The 15,484-nt window shown below is 38.9% G+C and overlaps 1 long non-coding RNA gene across 1 annotated transcript in view; it reads right to left on the bottom strand.

Moving 5' to 3' along the window:
* LOC118026265 overlaps positions 1–15,484 on the bottom strand; it is a 102,589-nt gene that overhangs the window by 44,953 nt on the left and 42,152 nt on the right. Inside the window, exon 3 of the long non-coding RNA XR_004683510.1 lies at positions 6,179–6,199. This is a non-coding gene — a long non-coding RNA (uncharacterized LOC118026265). The remainder of the gene's footprint in view (positions 1–6,178; positions 6,200–15,484) is intronic.

Genomic DNA, 15,484 nt, shown 5'->3' with positions numbered 1-15,484 from the left:
GCTTCTCCCTCTGACCCTCCTCCCTCTCATGCTCTCTGTCTCTCATTCTCTCTGTCTCAAATAAATAAATAAAAAAAAAAAAAGAAGAAGAAGAAAGAGAGAGAGAGAGAGAAAGGACGCAAACAAAATCACAAATGAAAGAGAAATAACAACTGGTACCAGAGAAATACAAACAATTGTAATAGAATATTATGAAAAATTATATGCCAAAAAACTGAACAACATAGAGGAGGTGGATAAATTCCTAGAAACATATAACCTACCAAAACTGAAGAAGGAATAAATAGAAAATTTGAATGGACCAATTACCAGCAATGATACTGAATTTGTAATAAAAAAAACTCCCAACAAATAAACATCCAGCACCAGACGGCTTCACAAGCAAATTTTACCAAACATTTAAAGAAGAATTAATACCTATTCTTCTCAAACTATTCCAAAAAATAGAAGAAGAAACCTTCTAAATTCATTCTATGAGGCAAGCATTACCCTGATACCAAAACCAGATAAAGACACCACAAACAAAGAGAACTACAGGCCAATATCTCTCATGAATATAGATGCAAAAATTCTCAACAAAATACTGATAAATCAAATCCAACAATACATTAAAAAATCATTCACCATGACCAAGTGGGATTTATTTCTGGGATGCAAGGGTGGTTCAATATTTGCAAATCAATCAACATGATATGTCACATCAACAAGAGAAAGGATAAAACCATATGATCATTTCAACACATGCAGAATAAATATTTGACAAAGTACAACGTCAATTCATGACAAAAGCCCTCAACAAAATAGGTTTGGAGGAAACATACCTCAACATAATAAAGGACACTTATGAAAAACCCACACCTAGCATCATACTCAATGGGGAAAAACTGTGAGCTTTATCCTAAGATCAGGAAGAAGACAAGGATGTCCACTCTCACCACTTTCACTCAACATAGTACTGAAGTCGCAGTCACAGTGATCAGATGACAAAAAGAAATAAAAGGCATCCAAACTGGTAAGGAAAAGTAAAACTCTCACTATTTGCAGGTGACATGATACTATATATAGAAAACCCAAAAGACTCCACCAAAAAACTGCTAGAACTCATAAATGAATTCAGCAAAGTCACAGCATACAAAATCAATGCACAGAAATCTATTTCATTTCTATATACTAAGGATGAAGCAGCAGAAAGAGAAACTAAGAAAACAATCCCATTTACAATTGCACCAAAAACAATAAAATGCCTAGGAATCAATTTAACAAAAGAGGTAAAAGACCTGTAGTCTGAAAACTATAAAACATTGATGAAAGATGTTGAAGATGACACAAATGAAAAGATATTCCCTGCTCATGGATTAGAAGAACAAATATTGTTAAAATATCCACACTACCCAAAACAATCTACAGATTTAATGCAATCCCTACCAAAATACCAACAGCATTTTTCACAGAACTAGAACGAACAATCCTAAAATTTGCACGGAACCACAGAAGACCCCGAATAGCCAAAGCAATCTTGAAAAAGAAAAACAGAAACTGGAGGTAGCACAATTCCAGACTTCAAGTTATATTACAAAGCTACAGTAATTAAAACAGTATGGTACTGGCATAAAAATAGACACACACATCAACAGAACAGAATAGAAATACCCGAAATAAGCCCACAATTATAAGGTCAATTAATCTTCAAGAAAAGAGGCAATGGGAAAAAGGGAGTCTCTTCAAGAAATGGTGTTGTGGGGCGCCTGGGTGGCTCAGTTGGTTAAGCGACTGCCTTCGGCTCAGGTCATGATCCTGGAGTCCCGGGATCGAGTCCCGCATCGGGCTCCCTGCTCAGCAGGGAGCCTGCTTCTCCCTCTGACCCTCCCCCCTCTCATGTGCTCTCTGTCTCTCTCATTCTCTCTGTCTCAAATAAATAAATAAAATCTTTAAAAAATATATATATAAAATAAATAAATAAATAAAATAAAACAACTTAAAAAAAAAAAAAAAGAAATGGTGTTGTGAAAAATGAATGGCTATATGCAAAAGAATGAAACTGGAACACTTCCTTACACCATACACAAAAATAAACCCAAAATGGATTAAGGATCTAAATCAACAACACGAGAGACAAGTGGAGAAAAAGGAACCCTCATGCACTGTTGGTGGGAATGCAAACTGGTGCAGCCACTGTGGAAGACAGTATGGAGATTCCTCAAAAAGATAAAAATACAACTACCTTATGATCCAGCAATTGCACTACTGGATACTTACCCAAAGAGTATAAAAATACTAATTCAAAGGGACACATGCACCCCTATTTTAATAGCAGCATTATTTACAATAGCCAAGATATGGAACCAGCCCAAGTGTCCATCAGTGGATAAACGAATAAAGAAGATGTGGTATACATATACAATGGAATATTATTGAGCCATAAAAAAGAATGAAACCTTGCTATTTGCAACAACATGGATGGAGCTAGAGAGCATTATGCTAAGTGAAATAAGTCAGTCAGAGAAAGACAAATACCATCTGATTTCACTCATATGTGGAATTTAAGAAGCAAAACAAACAAACAAAGGAAAAAGAGACAAACCAAGAAACAGACTCTCAACTATAGAGAGCAAACTGATGGTTACCAGAGGGGAGGTGGGTGGAGGGATGGTTGAAACAGGTGATGGGGGGCACCTGGTTGTCTCAGTCAGTTAAGCGTCTGCCTTCGGCTTGGGCCGTGATCCCAGGGTCCTGGGATCAAGTACCGCATTGGGCTCCCTGATCAGCGGGAAGCCTGCCCTCTGCCTGCCACTCCCCTACTTGTGCTCTCCCTCTCTGTGTCAAATAGATAAATTAAATCTTTAAAAAAGAGAAATAGGTGATGGGGATTAAGAAGTGCACTTATCATGATGAGCACTGAGTAATATATGGGATTGTTGAATCACTATATTATAGACCTGAAACTAATATAACACTGTATGTTAAGTATACTGGAATTAAAATTAAAAACTTAATTTTAAAAAAACCTGGTGGGGGGCACTTGGGTGGCTCAGTAGGTTAAGCGTCTGCCTTCAGCTCAGGTCATGCATGATCCCAGGGTCCTGGGATTGAGTCCTGACTCTGGCTCCCTGCTCAGCGGGAGCACAGAGACTGCTTGTCCCTCTGCCCCTCCCCCTGCTTATGCTTTCTGTCTAATAAATAAATAAAATCCTTTTTAAAAAACCTGGTATTGGGCGCCTGGGTGGCTCAGTTGGTTAAGCAACTGCCTTCGGCTCAGGTCATGATCCTGGAGTCCCGGGATCGAGTCCTGCATCGGGCTCCCTGCTCAGCGGGGAGTCTGCTTCTCCCTCTGGCCCTCCCCTCTCTCATGCTCCATCTCATTCTCTCTCTCAAATAAATAAATAAAATCTTAAAAAATTAAAAAAATTAAAAAAATTAAAAAAATAAATAAAAAACCTGGTATTTTCCTCGGATAAACCTAACCAAAGAGGTAAAGGATATATACTCTAGGAACTACAGAACACTCATGAAAGAAATTGAAGAAGACACAAAAGATGGAAAAACATTCCATGCTCATGGTTCAGAAGAAAAAACATTGTTAAAATGTCTATGCTACCCAGAGCAATCTATACCTTCAATGCCATCCCGATCAAAATTCCAATGACATTTTTCAAAGTGCTGGAACAAACAATCCTAAAATTTGTATGGAATCAGAAAAGACCCCGAATTGCCAAGGAAATGTTGAAAAGGAAAAACAAAGCTGGGGGGCATCGTGTTGCCCGATTTCAAGCTATATTACAAAGCAGTGATCACCAAGACAGCATGGTACTGACACAAAAACAGACATATAGACCAATAGAACAGAATAGAGAGCCCAGATATGGACCCTCAACTCTATGGTCAAATAATCTTCAACAAAGCAGGAAGCAATATGCAATGGAAAAAAGACAGTCTCTTCAATAAATGGTGCTGCCACATGCAGAAGAATGAAACTCGATCATTCTCTAACACCATACACAAAGATAAACTCAAAATGGATGAAAGACCTCAATGTGAGACAGGAATCCATCAAAATCCTAGAGGAGAACATAGGCAGTAACCTCTTTGATGTCAGCCACAACAACTTCTTTCAAGATACATCTCCAAAGCCTAGTGAAACAAAAGCAAAAATGAACTTTTGGGACTTCATCAAGATAAAAAGCTTCTGCACAGCAAAAGAAACAGTCAACAAAACAAAGAGGCAACCCACAGAATGGGAGAAGATATTTGCAAATGACACTACAGATAAAGGGCTGATATCCAAGATCTTCTCAAACTCAACACCCAAAAAACAAATAATCAAGTAAAAAAATGGGCAGAAGATATGAACAGACACTTCTCCGAAGAAGACATACAAATAGCTAACAGACACATGAAAAAATGTTCATCATCATTAGCCATCAGGGAAATTCAAATCAAAACCACATTGAGATACCACCTTACACCAGTTAGAATGGCAAAAATTGACAAGGCAAGAAACAACAAATGTTGGAGATGTTGTGGAGAAAGGGGAACCCTCTTACACTGTTAGTGGGAATGCAAGTTGGTACAGCCACTTTGGAAAACAGTGTGGAGGTGCCTCAAATTACTAAAAATAGAGCTACCCTATGACCCAGCAATTGCACTCCTGGGTATTTACCCCAAAGACACAGATGTAGTGAAAAGAGGGGCAATATGCACCCCAATGTTCATAGGAGCAATGTCCGCAATAGCCAAACTGTGGAAAGAGCTGAGATGCCCTTCGACAGATGAATGGATAAAGAAGATGTCCATATATACGATGGGAATAGTATTCAGCCATGAGAAAGGATGAATACCCAACTTTTACATCAACATGGATGGGACTGGAGGAGATTATGCTAAGTGAAATAAGTCAAGCAGAGAAAGTCAATTATCATATGGTTTCACTTATTTGTGGAACATAAGGAATAGCATGGAGGACATTAGGAGAAGGAAGGGAAAAATGAAGGGGGGAATTGGAGGGAGAAATGAACCATGAGAGACTATGGATTCTGAGAAAGAAACTGAGGGTTTTAGAGGGGAGGCGGATGGGGGGATGGGCTAGCCCAGTGATGGGTATTAAGGAGGGCACAAGGACACATACTGCATGGAGCACTGGGTGTTATATGAAAACAATGAATCGTGGATCACTACATCAAAAACTAATGATGTATTGTATGGTGACTAACATAACATAATAAAATAGAATAAAATAAAAACTGGTATCTTAAAACAACAGAAATTAACTTCACAGTTCTGAAGCCTAGAAATCTGAAATCAAGATGTCAGCAGGGCTACACTATCTATTTCAAGGCTCTAGGGAAGAATCCTTTATTACTCTTCTAGCTCTTGGTGTTTGCCAGCATCCTTGGCATTCTTTGGCTTTTGGATGCTTTAGGATCCAAATCTGGGATTTGGCTCTTTTATCATATGGCTATCTTCTCCCTGCGTGTCTTCATATAGTCTTCACTGCCATCTTCTTAAAAGGACACCAGTCATATTGGATTAGGGTCCCACCCTACTCCAGTGTGACCTCATCTTAAGTAATTACATCTGCAAAACAATGTTTTCAAATAAGATCACATTCTAAGGTACTGGAGATGAAGACCTCAATATATCTTTTTTTTTTTTTTTTTTTTTTTTTGGAGGGGAACATCATGCAGCCTATACAAATGGCAAGAAAGAGATGCTGGTTACAAGTTTTGGAGATCCTTGATTTTTATGGAATACAGTTCTCCAAAATTTTCTCAACAATGCTTGGCAATAGATACACTTGTAATGGGTCCTAGAAATACTGCTATGTTAGTATTTGAATTCTGATTCGGGAAGATTTTCAAAACAGAGTCCTCTGTTATTAATATCAGCACAATGGTCAGCACCAGAGAAATGGAATTAGAGAATGACAGCAAGGAGGAAGAGGATCCTCACACACAGAATCGAGGCAGAAACATGGAGGCAAGGAAAGAAGCACAGCCAGGAACTGAACTCTAGAACAGGAGAATCAGCAGGTACAGAGACAGCTACTTGCCCCTTCTCCTCACTGGACATGAGGTCATTCATTTCTGCTTCTCATTGCACCTGCTTTCCCTCCTCTCTTTCTCTACATACTGTTTCTCTGTTCCGTTTGCTCAAAGCTGCTTTTTCATCACATCACATTCACCTTGTTTCCCAACTCTATTTCCTAGGAAAGAGAATCTAATTAGATTGGAGTCATAGGAAGCATGATTAAATACATGGGACTGCTCCTTTTATATGGCTTGAGTTGGCAGTGAGAATGAAGATGATGAACGTTCTAGAGAGATCTTGAAAAGGTAAATACTACAGAACTTGGTAATATATTTCTATGAAGGGTAATGGAGAAGGAGAAGTCAAAGATAATACACAGATATTGGCTTCTGCAAGTAGGTAGATGCATTAGAATAGGCTAGATTCTGCTACTGTTAACAAATGACCCTGCTATGAATTGAATTGTGTTCCTCCAAAATTCCTACATTGAAGCCCTAACACCCAATGTGATTGTATTTGAAGTAAAGAAATAATTAAGGTTAAATAAGGTCATAAGGGTGGGGTCTTGATCCAATATGACTAATGTCCTTAGAAGAGGAGACACCAGAGAGCTCACTTGTACTCTCCATCATGTGAGGTCATCTGCAGGCCAGAGAAGCCTCACCAGGAATCAAATCAACTAGCACCTTGATCTTGGACCTCCAGAACTGTGAGAAATAAATTTCTGTTGTTGTTGTTGTTTTAAAGATTTTATTTATTATTTGACAGAGAGAGACACAGTGAGAGAGGGAACAGAAGCAGGGGGAGAGGGAGAGGGAGAAGCAGACTCCCTGCTGAGCAGGGAGCCCGATGTGGGGCTCGATCCCAGGACCCCGGGATCATGACCTGAGCCAAAGGCAGATGCTTAATGACTGAGCCACCCAGGCACCCCTAAATTTCTGTTGTTTAAGCCCCCTGGTCTGAGGTCTTTTGTTATGGCAGCCTGAGCAGACTAAGACAACCCCAGCCCCAATCTCTGAGGATTGCAACACTGAGGCTTGCAACAACATAAGTATATGGTATAGACTTGGGGATATAAAACACATGGAGTAATAATGCCCAAGATGTGGTGCTAGGAAGTTGGGTTAAGGGTGGCCCCATTCTCTATCTCAAGGTTCTTGGACTAAAAGAAATTGTAGATAAATCAAAAGGTGGGTGCCTAGGTGGCTCAGTCAGTTAAGCATCTGCCTTCAGCTCAGGTCATGATCCCATAGTCCTGGGATTAAGTTCTGCATCGGGCTCCCTGCTCAGGGGAGTCTGCTTCTCCCACTGTCCCTCCCCCCTGCTTGTGCACGCTCTCTCTCCTCAGTCTCTCTTGCAAAAATAAAATCTTTAAGAAAAAATCAAAAGGTAAAATAGGATGTGGAGGTATTTGCTCTATGAAATTCAACTTGCTGGGATCATAGTGTAAAGGTGTGGGAAGGTGGAGCTCAATAGGAGTCAGGTCACACAAGATAAAGCACAAAGAAGTATGAAGAAGTGTTACAGCAGCCCCTCTAAAACTCACATTGTGCATAAACATATAAAAAGCTCTGAAAAGTCCTGCAGTTAAGATTTTATGAAACATATTTGTCCAGATAGTAGCCCTTCCCTCTTTTTTCTATTAACACCAGAGTTCCGAAGAATGCACTTTGGCAAACATTCCTGTTGACACAGTGAAAATTGTGAATTCAGTAAAGTCCATTGTAACATTTTCCATCTATACTTGTAACCACTGAATTTTGAGAAGTAGTTGGGCACAAAGAAATTGGTGGAGGGTTTTTTTTTTTTTTAAAAGATTTTTTTTTTTAATTTATTTGACAGAGAGAGACATAGTGAGAGAAGGAACACAAGCAGGGGGAGTGGGAGAGGGAGAAGCAGGCTTCCCGCTGAGCAGGGAGCCTGATGCGGGGCTCGATCCCAGGACCCTGGGATCATGACCTGAGCCGAAGGCAGACGCTTAACGACTGAGCCACCCAGGCGCCCCTGGTGGAGGGGTTTTAAAACTTTGTTATTTCAAACTAAATATTACATAGAACCCTAGTACACAAAATTGAGCGAAGTAGAGCTGTTCTGGTTTTATCAGACCCAAGAAGACTAGAGCTTCACCTTTGTTAGCACTCTGCGCAGTCTCTCCCATCTCTGCCCGAGAAAGCTTCATAGACCCTTGGGAACTGGAGAAACATTGGCTAAAAAAATTCATAATCTCAGACAAGTCCTTCATTCTCAGATGAGGAGACACCAGCATGCGTCCACAGCGAGTGGCACAACTCTTTCTGTAGTAAAGGTCTCTAGCACCACTAGGCAGAGCGTATTTTCAATTGCATTAAGCAGCCTTATAACTTTGTCCCTCTACCACTTGTGTACCTCCCTGTGATGACTCTGTTGATTCCTAATATAACAGCATCAGTGAACATAATGAACTCTATTCTTCTTAAGAATCTCCCTGGGAATAGGCATTACATTGAGAATCATTTGGCCCATTACTGGTGCACTAAATAACAGCATCCTAATGGCTTGAACCAGTTAACGTTACTACTCAAGTATCAAACGTTTGATAGAAAGTGACTTGGCTGCATGCCAGACTGTCTCTAAGATTAATAGCCTTTTTAAAACTTCCTGAAAAATGGTTTATCCCAACCTCAGAACAAAATAAAAATTACTCTGTGAACAAAATTCTCAGCAGATTCAAGATTTTGAAGATCTGGATGTGAATGTTCTTGAAAGCTTTCAGGAACATTCATATAGGTATTGAAGAAGCACTAGGAACTTTCAAGCTTGTGCACGTCTCTTTGCTAAGGCCTCAATTTCTTATCACTGTGCCTTTGGGGAATGGTATTACTATAAAAGCCAAAACTTGCATATTAGATTTTTATAAATAATGGAAAACAAGTAAACGGGACAGCAGTGCCAATGGCAGAAAGAACATTGTTCAAAGACTCCTGAAAGCTCCCATGTTGTAATGCAGGAATTACCTTTAATAAGTGGACCCACTTACTATCAATAAATATGTTTCCATTTTACGTGCTCTTATAAGGACTTGCTTGCTTACAAGGGGCAGGATTAATCAGTTTTTATAAAAATGAGATTACACTATGCTTATTATTCTAAGACAGGATTTTTTCATTTAAAAATATTAGAGACTTCGGGGTGCCTGGGTGGCTCAGTTGATTAAGTGTCCGACTCTTGGTTTTGGCTCAGGACATGATCTCAGGGTCATGGGATCAAGCCGTCCCATCAGGCTTGTGCTTAGCACAGAGTCTGCTTGAGATTCTTTCTCTCTCCATCTCCCTCTGTGCCTCCCTCCACTTGTGCGCTCTCTCTCTCAAATAAATAAAATCTTTAAAAAATATATTAGAAAAAAATATTTTAGAGACTTCTCTCCAAATACGTAGAAAGTTACATCACTCTCTTAATAACTGCATAATATTTTATAGCACAAATCTACTTCAGTTTATTCAACAATTTCCCTTTTCATAGATAGTAAGTCTTTTCTTTTTCTGTGATAGAATCAGATGTTTACAATCTTTACAATCTTTGTTGGTATGAGGAAAAATACCTTTTTGTTTTAATTGGAATTTCCCTGATCAACAGCAAGGTTGAGCTGATTTTGTCTGTTCCTTGGCCAATTAGAATTTTCTCTTTTCTAAATTGGTGTGCAAATGTTTGTCCATATTTTGATTGCATTGTGTAGTTTTCTTATCTATGAGTAGGAATAGTTTGTATATTAGACTTTAGTCACAAGCCTATCTTGTCTTTTTTTTTTTAGCCATAGTTGTTCTTTAATTATTTCAGTTAATATTTCTTTTTTTAATTAATTTTTTATGTAGTCTTCCATGATTCATTGTTTGCATATAACACCCAGTGCTCCATTCAATACGTGCCCTTTAATACTGTTCACCAGGCTAACCCATCCCCCCCACCCCCTCCCCTCTAGAACCCTTAGTTTGTTTCTCAGAGTCCGCAGTCTCTCATGGTTCGTCTCCCCCTCCAATTCCCCCCCTTCATTTCTCCCTTCCTACTATCTTGTCTTTTAAATGTTTATATTTTCCTTTACCATTAAGTAGTTTCAAAGTTTAGTGTTGTCAACATTTTCAATCTTTTCCTTTATGATTTGTTTCTGTGTCTTATTTTTTTATTTGAAGTTCTAATTGGCTTTATTCAGTGATTCATAAATCGGACAGTGTCCCATCTAGCAATTAGAAAGGAGTAGCTGTACAAAATGCTGAAATCCCTTCTCATCTGGAGACTATAAGATTTTTTTTCCTAAAATTTTAAAAAAGATTTTATTTATTTATTTTTGTGAGAGAGAGAGAGAGAGAGAGTGCACAAGCAGGGGGGAGGGGTAGAGGGAGAAGCAGACACCCTGCCAAGTAGGGATCCTGATGTGGGACTTGATCCCTGGACCCTGGGATCATGACCTGAGCCAAAGGCAGATGCTTAACCAATTGAGCCACCCAGGCACCCCTCCTAAAAGTTTTTGAAGTTTTGTTTTATCACATTTATGTCTTTGATCTATCTGGCATTTATATTTATGGATGGTGTGAGGTAGGGATCTGGTATCATTTCTTTCCATGTGCAAAGCTAATTTTCCTTCAATGTTGATTCTCTTCCATCCCTAAGGGATTGTCTTCAAATGCATATTCAAAGCTGGGTTGTTGCAGGTCCATATTACAGCTCACAGGAAGGGGAAAAGGAGTAACCAGGGCAAGAGATTTTCTTTTAAGTGAAGCCAACACTAAATACACCAATTTTATTCCAATTCCAAAGCCAGAACTTAGCCACGAACCCATATATAGGTGCTAGTAAACCAGCCTTTAGCTAGATGGCCATGTGTTAAGAAACAAAGTGAGATTGGATTTGAGTCAACAGCTAGAAATTCCCACCAATATACACTTCTACCATCTTCCTGAATGGAAGCAAGTATTTTTTAAGAGAGCAATAGTTTCAACTAAAATAAAAAACTTGGGGCTCCTGGCTGGCTCAGTCAGAAAAGCATGTGACTCTTGATCTAGGGATTGTAAGTTCAAGCCCCAAATTGGATGTAGAAATTACTTAAAAATAAAATCTTTACAAAGAAAAAGACTGATGTTTGCTGTGATATTTTGGTACATACTTTTGTCCATTAAGTGTAAAGAAATCCCCTTCTCTTCTTAATTTGCAAAGAGTTTTTTAACTATGAATGGATGTTGGATTTCTTTTTTTTTTTTTTTTTAAGATTTATTTATTTATTTATTTGAGAGAGAGAGAGAGAGAGACAGCAAGAGAGGGAACACAAGCAGGGGGAGTGGAAGAGGGAGAAGCAGGCTCCCCGCTGACCAGGGAGCCCAACGTGGGGCTTGATCCCAGGACCCTGGGATCATGACTTGAGCCGAAGGCAGATGCTTAATGACTGAGCCACCCAGGCACCCCAGATGTTGGATTTCAATGAATAATTTTTCCTCTGTATCTTATAAAGATGGTCATATGGTTCTTCTTTCTTTAATCAGTTAAAATGTTGTTTGCCTTAGAAAGACTTCTAAATTTTTCTACAACATGCTAAATGCTGTAATGCCTATTCCAAACTCTTCCTTGATGTCCAGATTTATTTATCCAACTATATCTTTGAGATTCCTCTTGAATATCTAATAGGTATCTTAATCTTAGCATGCTCAATACCTAATTCTATTTTTACAGATGTATTTATTTATTTTAGAGAGAGAGCATGTGAGTGGGTGTAGGGGCAGAGAAAGAGAATCTTCAAGCTAACTCTCTGATACAGGTTCCATCTCAAGACCCATAAGATCATGACCTGAGACAAAACCAAAAGTTGGACGGTCAACTAAGCAACCCAGGCACCCCAAAATATTCAATACCTAATTCTTAATAGAATCCATACACTCTTCTCTCCCCAGTGATTCTCCTACTTGATAAATGACACCTCCATTTAGTTAATTTCTCAGCCTCATATCTGGAATCTACCTTATCTATTCCCCTTCTCTCACATCCTACGTCAAATCTATTGGGGAATCATACTAGCACTGCTTTAAATATATAACTAAAATTTTCACTCTTCAACACCTTCTATTTCTTCTATACTGACCCGTGTGGCCTAAGTTAAGTTCCTTGGGAACTGATTCTGAGGTGGAAATTTGCATGCAGAAAATTTACTAGGGAATTCTTTGGGGATAAAAAATAGTACAGGATAAAACAAAGTAGGATTTGCAGAGGGAGAACTGAATTGAGATGGAGTTGCAACAAAGGCCTTGGGAGTTCCGGAACTGGGATGGTCCTTACCTCGAGCCTGGAGGCAAGGGGACTAGACTTCAGACCTCAGCAATGATTGCTGTGGTTGTCATTGGAAGCAAGCTGCCCTTGGGGAGTGGTGTTACGTTGAACATAGCAGGCTTTCTTTGACAAATGGCAATTTCTAGAGAGGATCCAATTGACAGTCATCATGTACAACATTCTCAGCATCTTGGAGAATAAATTCCTCAGTCCTAAAGTGGGTGTCTTGGTGGCACACCACAGCATCCACTATGCTGTCTCCCCATCAACTCTTCCAGGCCTACTGCAATAGTTTTTTTAATGATCTCCTGGTATCCCTGCTCCATCAGATATCAAGACTTACTATAAAATTACAGTAATCAAAAAGAGAGTGTGGTACACAAATAGAAACAAGAAGAACAGAACAGAAAGTCATGAAACAGACCCACACAAATATGGTCTCAGGATTTACAACAAAAGGTGGACTTTTCAATAAATAGTGAGGAGTCAAAGTATATGTGAAAAACAAATCTTGGCCACGATATCATGTGAAAAATTAAGCCTAAATGAGTTGAAGATCTAGATCTCAAAAGTAAAATTATAATATTTTTAAAAGAAAATACAGCTTCATGAGCTTAAGGTTGGGTAAAAATTACAGTTTATAAATGAAAACAATGATTATTGGACCATATTAAAATTAAGAACGTAGAAAGGCAAAATATTTCCTCTACTTATTTTTAGGATTTTCAATTTATCACTGGTCCTCAGCAATTTGACTATTGTGTGCCTTGATGTAGTTTACTTCATGCTTATCTTGCTTTATTAAACTTTTTGGATATATATTGGGTATATATTTGGATATATATTATATTATTCAACCATTATTTCTTCAAAGTTTTTTTCTGCATCCTCTTTCCTTTGGGACTCTACTTACACATATTTTAGACTATTTGATATTTTCTCACAGGTCACTGAGGCTCTGTTAATTTACTTTTTAGTTTTTTTTTTTTCCCCTCCCTGTATGCTTTATTTTGGTTAGTGTATATTGCCAAGTCTTCCATTTCACTGATCTTTTCATTTGCAGTATCCAATATGTCAATTAGTCAGTAATTTTTTAGTTTCTTATCCTTGTTTTCAGTTCTAGAGCTTTCTGGAGTTTTTTAAACATTTTGTTTTCATTTTTCCTGATATTCTGTACTTATCCCCTCATTATGTTTTCCTTTAAAACCTTAACCTTGTTCTCCAAAGAAGATATACAGATGACCAACAGACACAGGAGAAGATGCTCATCACCACTTACCATCAGGGAAATGCAAATGCAAACTACAATGAGATATCACCACACACCTGTCAGAATGGCTAAAATTAACAACACAAGAAACAACAGGTGTTGGAGAGGATGTGGAGGAAAAGGAATGCTTGTGCGCTGTTGGTGGGAATGCAAACTAGTGCAGCCACTCTGGAAAACAGTATGGAGTTTCCTCATAAAGTTAAAAATAGAACTACCCTATGACCCTGCAATTGCACTAATTTACCAAAGAATTTACCCAAATAATACAAAAGCACTAATTCAAAGGGATACATGCACCCCATGTTTATAGCAGCATTATTTACAATAGCCAAGATATGGAAGCAGCCCAAGTGTCCACTGAGTGACAAATGGATAAAGAAGATGTGATACATATATATAATGGAATATTACTCAACCATTAAAAAGAATGAAATCTTATCATTTGTAACAACATGGATAGAGCCAGAGAGTATAATGCTAAGTGAAATAAGTCAGTCAGAGAAAGACAAATACCATATGATTTCACTCACATGTGGAACTTAAGAAACAAAGGAAATGAGTAAAGGGGAAAAAAGAGAGGGAGGCAAACCAAGATATAGCCTCTTAACTACAGAGGTGGTTACCAGAGGGGAGGTGGGCAGAGGGATGGGTGAAATCAGTGATGGGGATTAAGGAGTGCACTTGCTGGGATCAGCACTCAGTGTTGTATGGAAGTGTGAATTATACTATTGCACACCTGAAACTAATATTACACTGTATGTTAACTAACTGGAATTTAAATTAAAACAAAACAAAAAAATCCTTGATCTTGTTTTAAATCTTTGCTGCTCATTCCATCATCTCTGTGACTTCTAGATATTTTTCATTGGTTGATATTTGTCCTCATTATGAGCCAAATTTTCCTGCTTCTTCACATGTCTAGAAGTTTTTTATGCTAGATATATGCTAGTTTCTTGAGTATCTGGATTCTGTTGTCTCCTTAATAGAGCACTGAGCTTTGTTCTGGAAGGCAGGTAATTACTTGAGAATTAGCTTAATCTCTCTGTCTTCCTTACCAGATTTGTTTGGGAAAGCCCAAAGTGGCCTTTTCTCCCCCTAGTGTCAGATTAGCTGTGTTCCTAAATTGTGGCCTTTCTCTGGTCTCTATTGCATGCTCTGGGTATTCAATAAATCCTCTCTCCTCAGGGTGGCCAGTACTCAAATGTCTCCCACCTCTGTGTCACCCAAAGATGTTTATCTCACAGCACTCTGGTCGTTATTCTTTCCCTAGTGGTGGTTCTTTCCTGGCCTTGTGAAGTCTAACACCCCTCATGAGCAGCTTAGCATTTGGTCAATATTTAAGGGGTCTGCAATGCAGATTTGTGGATCTTCTTCTGTACATAGCTGCCTTCTCCACATTAGCCTTCCAGACAAATTCCAGCTACCGTAAGGTCCCTGGATTCTGATCTCTGTCTTCACCTCATTGAGACTGCTGTGCTGCTCTATTTAAGCTACCTCTCCTTCCACCATCATGCAGAAGATGTGTCTGTGCAGAAATCCGGGGTGCTTATGGATTTCATTTGTTTCCATTCTCTCGGGGATCAGTCCTGATATGTCTACTGGACACTGTCTAAAAATCTAGTTATTTACATATATAATAACAGATATATAGATACATATATATTACATACATATCACAAGAGTAATTATCTCATCATGGCTAGAAATGACTTAGATTATATTGGTTAATCAAGAAATCTCCATCCAGGGCTCCTGGGTGGCTCAGTCGGTTAAATGTCTGCCTTTCGCTCAGGTCATGATCTCAGGGTCCCGGGATAGAGCCCCACATTGGGCTCCTTGCTCTGCGGGGAGTCTGCTTCTCCTTCTCCCTCTGCTGCTCCCCCTGCTTGTGCCTCTCTCTATCTC

The sequence above is a fragment of the Mirounga leonina genome, unplaced genomic scaffold (assembly GCF_011800145.1).
Source record: "Mirounga leonina isolate KUSES-001 unplaced genomic scaffold, KU_Mleo_1.0 Mir_224, whole genome shotgun sequence".
NCBI classification, from domain to species: domain Eukaryota; kingdom Metazoa; phylum Chordata; class Mammalia; order Carnivora; family Phocidae; genus Mirounga; species Mirounga leonina.
Note: the sequence above shows the minus strand (reverse complement) of the source record. Positions and strands in the feature narration are given on the sequence as shown.